The 13668-nt window shown below is 38.3% G+C and overlaps 1 pseudogene; it reads left to right on the top strand.

The window, feature by feature from the left end:
• Positions 1 to 12775: 12775 nt before the first annotated feature.
• On the top strand, positions 12776 to 13165 carry LOC102825578 (annotated as a pseudogene).
• Positions 13166 to 13668: the final 503 nt, after the last annotated feature.

Raw genomic sequence — 13668 nt, 5'->3', positions numbered from 1 at the left:
TAAAACAGACAAGACACTCTAAAGTCTAACAAAAGAAAAGAAGATGCAAATAACATGAATTAGAAATCATATGGGTGAAGTCATAACAAACAATGGAAATAAAAAGGATAATTACAGAATACTATGAAAAAATGTATTCCAACAAATTTGAAAATCTAGATCTATCTGAACTTACACAGAGTGAAATAGAAAATTCAAAAAAAGACCTACAACAAAAGAAATTGGTCAAGTTATTAAAAAACTTCCAACAAAAAAAAGTTCAGGCCTAGTTGGCTTTACTGGTGAATTCCACCAAACTTATAGAGAAGAGCTGATACCATTTTACTCAAACTGTTTCAGAACATAGAAAAGGATGGAAAACCCCTGAATACATTTTATGAAGGAAGCATAGGTCTCATGTAAAAATAAGGGAAAATACATCATTGAAAAATAAAATTATAAACCAATATCCCTCATGAACTTTTCTACAAAAATTCTCAACAAAATCCTAGCTAATTCAATAACAGCAATAATAATAATAATACATGACCAAGTGGGATTCATATCAGGTATTCAAGGAGGATTTAATACTAGAAAAACAATCAATATAATCCATCACAAAAATTTTAAAAAGGAAAAGAACCACATGATTATATTGACTGATACAGAAAAGGCGTTTGGAAAAATCTAACATCTGTTCCTGATAAAAACTCTCAATAAAATAGAAATAGAAGGGTAATCCTCAACATAATTAAGGGCATATGTAGAAATCACACAGCAATATTACTGCATATCCATGTTTATCACAGCACTATTCACAAAAGCAAAAAGATGGAAACAGTCTAAGTGCCCATCAATGGAAGAATGAAGGAACAAACTTTGGTTCATATGCACAATGGCATACTATACAACATTGAAGAATAAGGATGAATCTGCAGAACACCTCATAATATGGATGAACCTGAAGGACATTATACTGAGTAAAAATTGTCAGTCACAAAAGGAAAAAAAATCATATGTGACCACTACTGTAAAAATTCAAGGAAAGGTTTTCATATTAAAATATATATATATACTTTGATGGTTACCAAAGGCCATAGGGACCCGTGGTTAGAGGACAGATGCAGGTTAACTTCCATAACGGTGACTGCAGTATACTACAAGCAGGAGACTGGCAGAAGAATGATGAAGACAGATGAAGACTCAGGGAGGCAGGCAAGTGTTAAATGAGATAGCAATGGTAAATATTGCTAAATACACAACTCTGCAACAACAGCATTGTACCTGGACAGATACAGAGGCTGATCGGCTATGGGAGGGAGAGTGGGAGCATTCCCACAAATCTCTAAGGGTTTGACAGAGGATGTTTGTACCTGAGTATTTGCCTTTTGGGAAACCTATGAATGTGATGAAGCATACAGGGGACAAAATTTTGAAAACTTCTTGGACATTACCAAACAACTTGAGGCAAGTTGCTAGGCCTGGGAGTTCAGGACCACAGTCTCGGGGGACACCATGGTCAATTAGCATAACATAGTCCACAAAGACTATGTTCTACATCTTACTTTGGTAAGTAACAACTGGGATCATAAAAGCCTGTGAGTGGCCATCTATTGTCCAACTATTGGTCTCTCCATGCACAGAAGAAAGAGTGATGCAAAGTCTTGATGCTTGTAATCAATGAACCCATTCAACTAATGTGAACATCAGTGTCTGCAATCTGAGACGGTTCAAGATTAAAAGGCAACATTTACCTGAGTACAAGTTTCAGAGGGATTGAGAAGAGTGTGGAATGGAAATAAGAACCACAGAGAAGGGGTGGAATAGTTACATGGAGAGGATTGCAATCACTGAAGTGAAATAAAGTGTGTGATATGTTTGATGTAAAACTGATGATCTGCTCTGTAAACCTTCCTTCAACTCACAATAAAAAGTTTCAAAAATAAATTAGTGAACACACATCACTACTAAATTGAAATATCTTGTCATGAACCTTCTGCAGTCCTCTCTACCCACTTTGTAACACAGCACTAAAGGATGGCTCAGTAGAGAAAGGCTTCTGAACTAGGAAATGATAAAACCAATTCTGTCATCACTTATCTGATCTAGAATCAGAAACTTAACCTGCTTAGTTTTCTCATCTATTTCTACCATCCAGTGGCATAGCCAATCCAAATTGGAGAATTGCTATAATAATTATATGAAATAATGTTCTTAAAGAACTTTATAAATAAGGATATTTGTACATGAAGGTCTCTACTTTTACATACATCTACCTTTACTGAAAATGTGTCCATTAATGTGGGAGCATAGGGGGTAAAGTTATGGAAACTTCATAGACATGATCAAACTCCTTGAGTCACTGGGCCTTGGGGCTCAGGACTATATTCTTTGGCAACACTATGGTCAATTAGCATAACATACTCCACAAAGACAATGTTCTACAACCTACTTTGGTGAGTGACAACTGGGGTCCTGGAAGCTTGTGAGCAGCCATCTAAAGTGTAACTATTGTTCTCTCCCTGCCCAAATGGAAGACAGAAGAGTGATGAAAATTAAAGGCAATTGGCAACAATCCAATGGACTGTAGAACATGTGAACATATCTCCACTACACTGAGATCAGAAACTAGATGGTACCTGACTCTGACTTCCAACTACTCTGAAAGGGATCACATTAGAGGGTCTAGGATAGAATGGAAGGAAAATGTGGAACAAAACTGAAAATCATAAAAACAACCAGGTTTACTGATCAGAGAGAGACTAGTGGACCCTTAGATTTATGGTCCACAGTCATCCTTCAGGTCTGGAACTAAAATCAGCCCCAGGGCTCAATTTTCAGCCAAATTGTGGTGGTGGTGGTTATGTGCCATGAAGTCAGTTCTGACAGAAGCCTAATCTTTCTCCCATGGAACAGCTGACCCTGAGGTTAGCAGCCCAATTTGTAAGCACTGTGCTACCAAAGCTCCTTTAGTCAAATAGTAGACAGGTCTATAAGGGGAACAGTAACTCTAGTGAATATGCACACCTTAGGATAATCAACCATTTGCAAACAAAAGGGAGGCTTAAATGCCCAAGTCCTAAATTTGAAGGGTTAGGAAAGAAGGGGGAATGGAGACTAGAAAGCCCAGGAGGAAGTGGATTAAGTGATGTTACAGTGAAAGAACTGCAATGAGATGAAGCAAAATATGTATGAATTGTTTAATGTACACCTAATGATCTGCTGTCAAAACTATCCAATTCACAATACAAAGAAAAAAGAAAACAGTTCTTGAAAGAATTGCCAGGTTAGATCAGGCAATTTCCAGGAGATTTCCAACTCAAGTGACACATAAAAGTAGAGGAGAGAAATGTTTTTCACACTTAGCAACAACAACAACAAATAAACAATTCTCAAGATATCTTTTGTTTAGAAAGTTCTGAAACATACTTTTACTTAATGCATTGCACTATAAGAATCACTCTGTTCCCTAAGTAACGTAATAGTGATATATTTGCACATTTTTTATTATGAAATTAGAACATTTCATCAGTTGAATTCAGTAGGATTCAAGATACAAACAACTTGATTTTTTCCAAACTACTGTCTCATCAGAACTATGGTGTGGTGCTGTAGGAAGGATAAGCATTGGATTGCTAATCACAGGGTTGGTAGTTCACACCCACCAGCTACCCTTTGGAAACACTATACAGGTCACTATGATTCAGAACCCACACTTACCAACTTTCCCTTGAGATTGACTTTCTTGCTGTAATCTTGACTGAAGTCTTAGATGGATTTCTTAGCGTTTCCAGTCTCTCTCAGTCATTGAGAGTCTTATGAATATTCTTAGTTTCAAGAAGAGTCTCATTTCAGTGTTTTAGTGTTCAATGAAATATATCATCAAGACTCATTCAAAGGAAACTTTCTCCCTCTATTGGCCTGATTCATGCTGGGTAGTCTATGGTAGGGGAAAGATATGGAGGTCAACCATGGTGTCATTTCCATTCTCTGTTCCCATCTGGCTCTCTTCCTTGACCTCTACCCACACCCCTGACTACTCACCACCCATAGACAACTCAACAACCCGGAGAGGGAGAAGACATGCAGGAAAGCCCGGATGTAACCTGCTCTGAGTGCTCTCTCAGTGTAGTGGATTCCCACAGCTGATTTCTTTGGTGTGGGTATTGAAGACCCTTTTGTAGGAGTTTCAAGAATTCCGTCTGTGTGTCTCCAACTGAATTCTTGTGTTTTGGATTTTGACTTGCTTGCTGGGCCATTTTCAACTTCTTCCTACCTCTTAGACACCAGCCTCTTTCTATTGAGATGAGGTAGGTTTGACCTCTCAGAAACATTCCCATTTACAAATGATTATAACTCCCTTAGTGTGCTGCCTCCTTGATCCTGGGAAGGAAGTGCCCCTGGGCCTAGTCCTTTGTGGAAGAGCCTGGGCACACTCAATACAGCCCTTTTCCTTTTCTTTCTGCTTTGCCATGTCAGGGTGGTTTGCAACACCATCCCACACCACTCTTCCTGCTTGTACTTGTGGCTCTACTGCAGTCCCACTTGGATTATGGTGAGGGTGAGGCATGCCCACCCTCATCTCCCCCATTGAAGTGGGAGGTTGGTGGTGAGCAAGCACACTTGTTCTGTGAAGAACTTGTTACAAAGAAATCTCCTCTATCTCTTTTCCTCATCCTGTCCAATCCTTTCACAGTTTTCAGGTGTTGTTGTTGTTCATGCTCTTGAGACGGTTCTGACCCATAACAACCCTGTATACGGTTTCCTAGGAGCGGCTGATGAGCTTGGACCTTGCAGTCCAGCATATTAACCCACTGCATGATGTTTACATTTAAGACTTGTTTTCAGTTCTTACATGCCCTTTAGAATTTGGAAATGCTTGTTACTTATTTCTCGTTCTTTGGGGATGTAAGACAAAACAAGTCACATCCTATTACCCTGTTAAAATAAAAAATAAAAACCACTAAGGAGAAAAGGAATACACCCCCAAAAATAAGATAAAATGTGCTGAGATTCCAAAAACTTTCAGAGGAAACCACAGAAATCATCTAAAGGTTAGTCAAACACTTTTTTTTTTTTTTTTTTTAAATAATTGAATTCTGGCAGCAGTGACAGACACCTTAGAGGAACTCTTTTCATTGGTTCACTGTATCACTTTTGCCTCTGATATAACGTTCCTAAAAGTTTTCTGTTCCCTTTTCTGGGCAGGATTCCTGTTCCTAGACCACTTCTTCCTGCCTCTGTTTCTTTTTCTTTTCTTAATCCTCACCGTTTCCAATTCCTTCACTTTTCCGTTATTCTCTAGATTCTGTGTTTGAAGTTCTATTTTATTTGTTCTTAATTTGCAAAGTGATTGAAATATTTACAGTTCTTCTCTCAAAAATTGGATTGTTTTGAATTTATGTAAAGTCATTAGTTGGTTTCTTTTCAAACTCCTGAGTTCAATCAGTAGGAAACAAAACAAAACAAAAAAAACCCGCCTCTCCGTTAAAGTTACAAACCACATATTTGGGCTTTTGCATGATTTCTGGTTTCTTACTAAGAAACTAAGATGTACTTTTGGAGGTAGCCTGTAGTTTGTCTCTAACAGAAAGATGGTTGTATCCAATAAACCATACAATCACTATTCATAAAGATTTCCTAGCCAATTCTGCAGATCATAATCTAGCACAGTCCGGTAAAATGCTGCAATGTTTTACATTTTTAAATAAAATTTTACATTGTTTTGTGACAGTTACAAAAGAGGGGATTTGGCTCACTGGAGCCAGATGTAAGCTCATGAATAATGTAACTTCAACAGTATTTCACCTAAGGAAACAGCAGCAGGAGCTGATAATTTAGAGTATGAGCGATCTCTTTAGGAAATGACAAAAATCATATAGCTCGTCTATAGTGTATGTCTGATGCTTAGCCTTTCAGTTTGTTCTATTCTGTATACATATGCATGTCTGATATTTTAATATATAACTTGATTGACTGTAATCCCTACCAACTTTCAAGCAAGAAATTTAATATTTAAATTTTTTAACTTTGAAATTACTTCTCTGAAAAAAAAAAAATCCTACAGATTTCTTTAGGCAGCAAATAGTGGACAGGTGTCAGAACAATCCAGATTTTTAAATCATTTGTAAATAGCAATAATAGAAGCTATCAGCTTTACAGCACAATTATCTTATGAATTGGGAACTCTTCATAATGATTGGAGATAAAAGCAATTATTTTTCCTAAATAAATAAAATAAATTTTGAGAGAAATAAATTTCCCTTAACATGCTCATGTGTAAAATTGATACATTTACCAGTATTTTTAAAAATGTTTTATTGTGAATTATGTTTACATAGGAGAACATTAGCTTTACAGTCATCCTATTGTATATTGTTTCATTGCCATGGTTACAATCCCTTCCATGCATCATCAACCAACCAAAGGGTATATCCTACAAGCCTGCCCCTTGGTGGTCAACACACAGGCCCTCTGCCTCTCAGAGACAATGACTCTCCACGTCATTGTCTCTGCCTCCATCTTGGTGTCACTGTTTCTCTGGGTAGGGTCCCACACTCTGCTCTTCTCCCTTGATGGTCTCAGGGGCTTCCACTCCTGGACTGCAAAGTCAACCACTTCCCTCCTTTTGCGATAAAATGCATTTGACAATTTTTTTATTATGGGAAAATAATGGAATATATCAAAATGTTTTAAATTTTTTTCTAAACAGATATTTTAGGAAACTACTGTATAAATTGTACCGACTCCACAGCACATAACCACCACCACCACCACTGTGTAACTTAGCTGGAAACACTTAATCTTAAAACGTTTAATGTTAAAATGTTGACCCATTCAAGAATTGCTTAAGACTAAAATTTGTAAGTACCCTGGTTTGGGCTGTAGGATGTGCACTGGAATGATAACCACACTAACCGCAAGGTTGGCAGTTCAAACCCACTAGCCACTCTCAGAAACCCTATACAGGGTCACTATGAGTCAGAAAAACTTCAACAACACACAGCAACAATAAACTTTGTAAGATTTTGTAAGGGATGATACAGCAAGAAATTAAAAATAAATAAAGATGAAATTCAAAGGAAACTAGTGATTTCATTGTGAGGGCAACTCTTTCACAATCAAACAAAAGACACATGAAAATATAGCTCATGCTGGGATTTTTGTCTTTTTTCTTACTAGTCATAAGGAAGGGAATACTCATGGTCTTGGAGCAGAGAAGAAGAAAGAAAGCTTTCTTCTAGGAAAGAAGATACAGGGAATTTCGATTCCTAGAATAATTTGGAGATAGGTAAAATCCTAGTGATGTGAGAAAGGAAGTAATGAAAAGCTCTGACGGCTAAAGCAGTATATCAAGCCAGATTGTTCTAAAATTCTGGATCAATGTGTGAATTAAGAAGAATAGCATTATCTATATGATGTAAGAGATTTTTATAAGAAAAGGTCAAGTTGAATCTTTTGTTAAAGCTTCAATTCTAGTTTAGCCATTACCAAAATATACCTAGGCATTTGAGTTTCTTTTACTCCTGTTATCTAGAACCTTATGTTGGTTATGCAAGTAAACATTTTCCTCTCTTAATAATATATTTGGAAAAGATTAATTGGCTGAATTGTTGCTAAGTATATTACCTCTTTTTTATTGTTGCTTGGAAAATACACAAAGGGATCTTCAAAAATTTCACAGAAAAATGGCATTGAAAGATAGTGAACTTTTCCCATGAACTTTCTGAAGCTCCCTCATACACAGTTCACTGTGTTTCCAAACCTTGAGATATCACTCATCCTCGTGGTAACTTCTTTATTGGAAGCATATTCAGTCCTTTAGGCTTTTGTTGTTGTTGTTAAGTGCCATGGAGTCAGTTCCAACTCATAGTAATACTATATAGGGTTTCCAGGGCTGTAAATCTTTCTCCCTTGGAGCAACTGGTGGTTGGCAGTCCAGTGCTTATATTACAAAGCCACCACACTCTTTTAGGCTAGTATTAGTATATGCAGCTCTTTTGTGATAACACACATTATAGGCTTAATATTATAAGATCAGTATGTATATGGCAAGCTGACATTTTCCCATTTCTAATAAAAGACCCTGGAGTCCTGGTGTGGCACTGTGAGTTCATGTCAGTTTGAACCACAAGGTCAGCAGTTCAAGCTCACCAGTCACTCCTTGGAAACCATATACAGGGTCGCTATGGGTCAGAACCGACAACAGAATTTAACCAACAGCAACTACAAAACACAAGACCCTGGAGTCACTGGATCATGCAAATAGCTAATATACTTGACTGCTAACTGGAAAGTTGGAGGTTGGAGTCCACTGAGACAGATGCCTCATAAGAAAGACCTGGTGATCTACTTCTGTAAAACCAGCCATTGAAATCTCTATGGAGCACAGTTCTACTATTTGGTGGAGGCAGGAGCGCATATTACCTGGTGCTCTGTGGAGACTTGTTTATTTCCTTCAGCTCTCAATTTAGTTTGGCATCCCTTTCCTCCGGTCTTGTCAGAAACTGAAATCAGTACCTGTTGTTGTTTTTCCTAAGTGCCTTCAAATTGGTTCCAACTCATAGTCACCCTGTATAGCATTTCCTAGGAGTAGCTGGTGGGTTTGAACTGCTGACCAAGAGTCCTGGTGTGTAGCTGTAGAATAAGCACTGAACTACTTGAAATAGCACTCTGCTGCCCCCTGTTGAACTAAGCAAGGAGGTCAGAGACACCTAAGATGAGGTTATGTTTTCCTCCCCAGTTACAACCAAGAGTCTTTCCCAAGTTCACTAAGGTCCCAAGCAGCTGTGGTTTTCCTTTCAGATGAATCTGGTGCCTAGTGAATGAGACCCAGCACCTGCGTGAGCATCAGTTCTTTTCTCTTCATTTGAAAGTACCATTTAACCAGGAAATGTACTGGTTGGTGGAAGAAGTTTTCAATAAGTAGGTATTATTTTTTTCTTTTCTAAGTTTCAGTTCCTAGAAACCAGCTTCTGTAACATCTCTTGAGCTGTCTACATAAACTCAGTTTATTTCTATTCCAAGTCCAGTAAGCCACATTCTCTCAACAGAAATCTTAGATTCTTCAGAATAACATTAGAAAAATGTCGTGCCTCAATTTCCCTCTTGCCATCCTTTCATCCTTCATTTCTCTCCTCACTCATGATTTAGAGAAAGAAACAAGGTACTTCATTTTTCCCAAAGCAAGTTTTTTTTTTTTTTTTTTCATCTTTGCTAGCAAACTGTATCCTTTCCTATCTTCTTTGGAAAGGCATTCATTTTTGTGATTCATAACAAACTATGGATAACATTGGAAAGAATGGGTATTGTAGAACACTTAATTGTGCTCATAGACCAAGAAGCAGCCATTTGAAAGGAACAAGGGAACACTGAATGCTTTAAAACCAGGAAAGGTGTGTGCCAAGGTTGTATCCTTTCACCATACTTACTCAATCTGTACACTGATCAAATAATCTGAGAAACTGGACTATATGAAGAAGAAGGTGGGTCAGTAACAACCTGAAAGCAAAGAGGACTTGAAGCCCTTTTTAATTAAGATTGAAGAATACAACCTTTAACATGCTTTACAACTCAATGTAAAGAAAAATCCTCACAATTGGTCAATAAACAACATCATGATAAACAGAGAAAAGATTGAAGTTGTCAAAGGATTTAATTTTTGTTGAATTCACAATCAACACTCATGGGAACAGCAGTCAAGATATCAATGTTATTCATTAGACAAATCTGCAAAAGACCTCTTTAAAGTGTTAAACATCATAGATATCACTTTGAAGAGTAAGGTGTGCCAATTATAGTATTGGCAAAGATATTGAAAGTACCATAGGCTGCCATTGCTGTTGTTGTTGTTAGGTACCATTGAATCTGTTCTGACCCATAGCAACCCTATGTACAACAGAACAAAACACCGCCCAGTCCTACCCATTGTCACAACTGCTGCTACACTTGAGCCCAATTTGCTACCATTCTTCCAGTCCATCTGGTTGGGGTCTCCCTTTTTTTCACTGTCCCTCCACTTTACCAAGCATGATATCCTTTTCCAGGACTGGTCCTTCCTAATAATATGTCCGATGTATGAGAGATGCAGTCTGACCATCTTGGTTTTTAGGGAGTACAGATTTGTTTGTTCTTCGGGCAGTCCATGGTACCTTTAATATTCTTCTCCAACTCTAAAATTCAAATGCATCAATTCTTCTCAGGTCTTTCTTATTCATTGTCCAACTTTCATGTGCATGTGAGGCTATTGAAAACACATGGCTTAGGTCAGGCACACATTAGTACCCAAATTTACATCTTTGCTCTTGACACTTTGAAGAGATCTTGTGCAGCAGTGCATTGTTTGAGTTCTTGACTGCTGTTTCCATAAGTGTTCACAGTGGAAACAAGCAAAATAAAGTCTTTGACAACTTCAGTCTTTTCTCAGTGGTGAAGATTTTTGTATCATTACACTGAGTACAGCCCATACCAAAGGCTGTGTTGGTTTTTTTTTTGTTTTGTTTTGTTTCTTCATCATTAAGTATCTTAAACCTCTTGCTGCCAAAAGGACAAACAAATCTGTCTTGGAAGAAGTACAGCCAGAATGCCTCTTAGAAGTGAGGATGGTGAGACTTCATCTCGTATCCTTTAGACATGATATCAGAAAGGACCAGTCCCTGGAAAAGGACATCATGCTTGGTAAAGTAGAGATTCCGTGAAAAAGAGAAAGACCCTAATGAGATGGAGTGACACGTTGGCTTCAATAATGGACTCAAACATGACAGTTGTGAGGATAGTGAAGGATTGGGCATCATTCTCTTATATGTAGGGTTGTTACAAATGGTAACTGACTCAATGGTATCTAGCAATAACAAAAACAGGAATTTATTTCATTAATTTTTCCATTGTTTTTCTTTCCTCTGCATGCTTCTTCCCTCTCCCTATAAATGTGCACAATCTTCTCCTTGTTAAAAAAGCCTTCTCTAATGCCATGCTCCCTCAGGTTAGCTTCCCTCTGCCTCTCCTTGAGAGTGGTTTCTATCATCAATGCTTTCTCATATGTCATTTTTCTCTCATTGCTTTCTCACCAAAATGACCCCTTGAAGCCTGGTTTCAATCCTCATCACTTGGTCAAAATTATTATAGCAAAGGTCATCCATGGTCCCCAGCTCTTAAAATTAGAGTATTCATCAGACTGGACCTCATTATAGCCTTTCCTTGGGGAAATTCTTCCCTTGGTTTTGTGAAGCAGCTCTCGTCCCTTTCTTTTCCTCCATCTGTTCATAATCTCATGACTTAAAATAACCCCCAAATTTCTCTCCTTGGGTTAATTTGAATTGGAGCCAGGAAGAGAGATTTGAATATGGTTCTTTCAGTACTCTCTCAGGACTCCTGGTGTGGTGTTATAGGATTAGCACTGGATTGCAAACCACAAGGTTGACAGTTCACACCCACCAGCTGCTCCTCACAAACAGCACACAGGGTCTCTATGAGTTAGAATCAAGTTGATAGCACTTAACAACAACAACGTATTCTCTCAAGTGACACTTCTAGGTATGAGTCATTCCTTGTTTTCCATCTTCCCCTTTTCCCTGCAGCATTATTACCCTATAGAAACTAGAACACTTCAGAATATCTGGTACTCAAAACCAAAGGTCAGGCATGATGACAAGAGTTTTGGTCATTCTCTTTGTCATGTGTCAGCTAATAAAATGGATCAGAACAAGAGAATTTATATGATGTGTGACAGCTTGGAGCAGTCCTTGCGTCTGGGCCTTCATGATAAACTAGATATGAACTGTTGAGCCACATTGTTCTGTATTGGTTCTAGATGATTCCATGTGTTCAGCCTCCCAATCAAAGATATGGAAGTATATTTCAGTTTAGTGGAGCATCTTACACAATATCTTCACGGCACAAGTACCATCTCTTCTATTTAGGAATTTATGGTATTTATTACAAGGTACACAAAATTCTCCTTTGTTACATCAGTGAGCAAGGTCCAGGAAATCCTCCAGCAAGTCTTCCTGTGGTCTCCAAGTGCATTCCCTAAAGGCCTTAACTCAAGTTAGATGATTCATTTATGCTACAGCTTTACGAGGGGAGAATGTGGTCATTTCCCTACTTCTCATTTAAACAAGATGTTCCTTCCTCTTCTTTCTTTTTTTCCCTTACTTCCTTCTTGCTCATGGGACCATTTAACTGGAAACCATGAATAACCCCTGAAAAATTGCTCTTTCAACTTTCTTTTAAAGAAAAACAACAGTTGTGCAAGTACTAAAAGGGAGAAACAGCAAACCCTAGAATAGGCTATAAGACTTGTGTATATCTCAAGGGGAATGGAAAGTAGAAAACCAGGCAGGAAGCTCTAGTCATTCTAATAGCCCTTCCAAAAGCAAAAAACAGACTTTCAAAAAAAATTAAACCACTTGCCATTGGATCAATTCTGACTCATGTGGAGACCCTGTGTGTTGCAGAGTAGGACTTCTCCATAGGGCATTCATAACTGTGAACTTTTGGAAAAAGACCCCCAAGAAAGCCTTTCTTCAGAGGTGCCTCTGCATGGGTTTAAACCACCAACCTTTTGTTTAGTAGCCAAACTCTAACCATGTACCCTACCTAGGAATTCCAAGGTTCTTCCAGCCCCTACGTTATCTGTAAAGAAAGAAACCTAACAACCTACACAGGTAGTTGAAAGCTTTGGAGTTTTAAAATTCATCTGATGTTATAATAATCACATGTGTTAATGAAGTTTATTTCTAGGATTCATTAAAAGCTCTGCTACACACGCCCCGGAAGGTGCCCCTACTTGGGTGTCATGAGGGGCTGCAAAATGGCGTCCACCAGCAGAGTAATTCAGGTAGTCAAGCCACATGCTCATTAATAAGGTTCCCTGATAGAACTGACAACCCTAATCCCAATGTATCAGAAGCTTTGAGCTCAGCAGGAATACCATCGCACTCTTCTGCAATGCCCCAGAATTCAATGGGAAGTAAACCACCAGATTTGCTGCTGCATCAGGGTCCACCAGACACTGCAGAAATAATGAAAACATTATCTCAGAACTATAGATAGAAAACTTGTGTCTCAAGAAAAAATCGAATTTATCCAACGTGGAGATCAGAATAATCATTGGCAATGTGGCTGCTGTTTGTCATCAGACAAAATAATTATCTTTACAATAAAGGACTTCCAAAATGACAAATGAGAACTTGTACATTAAACAACCTTAATGAAATATTCTGTAAAAAAATGAAAGGTAGAAAATTTAGATGGATACTTGTGTATTATAATTTATGTATCTGGGTCAGCTCCTCCACAAGTCACCTAATCACATATATTTTATACTTATTAAAGTTGTTGTCAGGTGCCATCTAGTCGGAACCGACTCATAGCGACCCCATACACAGCAGAACAAAACAATGTCCGATCCTGGGCCAACCTCACTACCGCCGCCACACTTGATGCCATCAATGATGCCACCTGGCTGATCCATCTCGTTGGGGGTCTTCCTCTTTTTCTCTGACCCTCCACCTTACCCAGCATGACATCCTTCTCCAGCGACTGTTCTCTCCGGACAATGTGTCCAAAGTATGAGAGACAAAGCCTAGCCATCTTGGCCTCCAAGGAGCACTCTGGTTGCACTTCTTCCAAAACAGATCTATTGGTTCTTTTGGAAGTCCATGGCACTTTCAGTATTCTCCTCCAACA

Source organism: Chrysochloris asiatica, unplaced genomic scaffold (assembly GCF_000296735.1).
Source record: "Chrysochloris asiatica unplaced genomic scaffold, ChrAsi1.0 scaffold00035, whole genome shotgun sequence".
NCBI lineage: Eukaryota > Metazoa > Chordata > Mammalia > Afrosoricida > Chrysochloridae > Chrysochloris > Chrysochloris asiatica.
The sequence above is the reverse complement of the archived record's forward strand: the minus strand, read 5'-3'. Positions and strand labels throughout refer to the sequence as shown.